The sequence below is a fragment of the Etheostoma spectabile genome, chromosome 5, assembly GCF_008692095.1.
Source record: "Etheostoma spectabile isolate EspeVRDwgs_2016 chromosome 5, UIUC_Espe_1.0, whole genome shotgun sequence".
Taxonomy (NCBI): Eukaryota; Metazoa; Chordata; class Actinopteri; order Perciformes; family Percidae; genus Etheostoma; species Etheostoma spectabile.
In genome coordinates, this window is record NC_045737.1 from 6,602,560 (window position 1) to 6,603,182 (window position 623).

At 41.4% G+C, this 623-nt stretch overlaps 1 protein-coding gene across 1 annotated transcript in view; it reads right to left on the reverse strand.

The window, feature by feature from the left end:
* Positions 1 to 623, reverse strand: part of stpg2 (sperm-tail PG-rich repeat containing 2) — an 88,477-nt gene that overhangs the window by 9,950 nt on the left and 77,904 nt on the right.

The following is a 623-nucleotide window of genomic DNA, read 5'->3' on the forward strand; positions in this document are numbered from 1 at the left end:
GAGAGGAGAGGAGAGTTGAAGTTCACATGGCAATACATACTGTATGTAGAGTCTACAGCCATAGCTAACAGACTAATGTTTATCACATATACTGTTTTACCATATTCACCATTTCAGATTAACATGTTAGCAAGTACAGCTGAAACCATCAGGAATGTCATTAGTTTTGCAGGCACTTGGTCATCAACCAAAGTATTGGACCGATTCCATTGTTGACCATTGTATTACTAAAGGAACAGTTCGAGGATTACGTCATTAGGACAAATTGTCTGGGGACCATGGATAAATGAGCGCCCAAAGCAGTCCTTGCAGTAAATGATATTTCACTGGATAAATGCAAACTTTGACCTGAAGCCAAAATGTTAAACTCATGGTGGCACAGGAGGAAAAATCAGGGGAACACCAACATCAGTAGGCTGAACAGAAACACATAATTTCTATATATTGGAGAAAAAAATACTGAAAAAAAACTAAAGTCACATTGTCACCTGGCACGGTCTCTAACACTGTTAGACAATGTCACGCACACACACACACGCACGCACGCACGCACGCACACACACACCTCTGTTACCAACAGGGGACTCTCAGCCTACAATGACTAATTGTGGACTCTCTCTCTC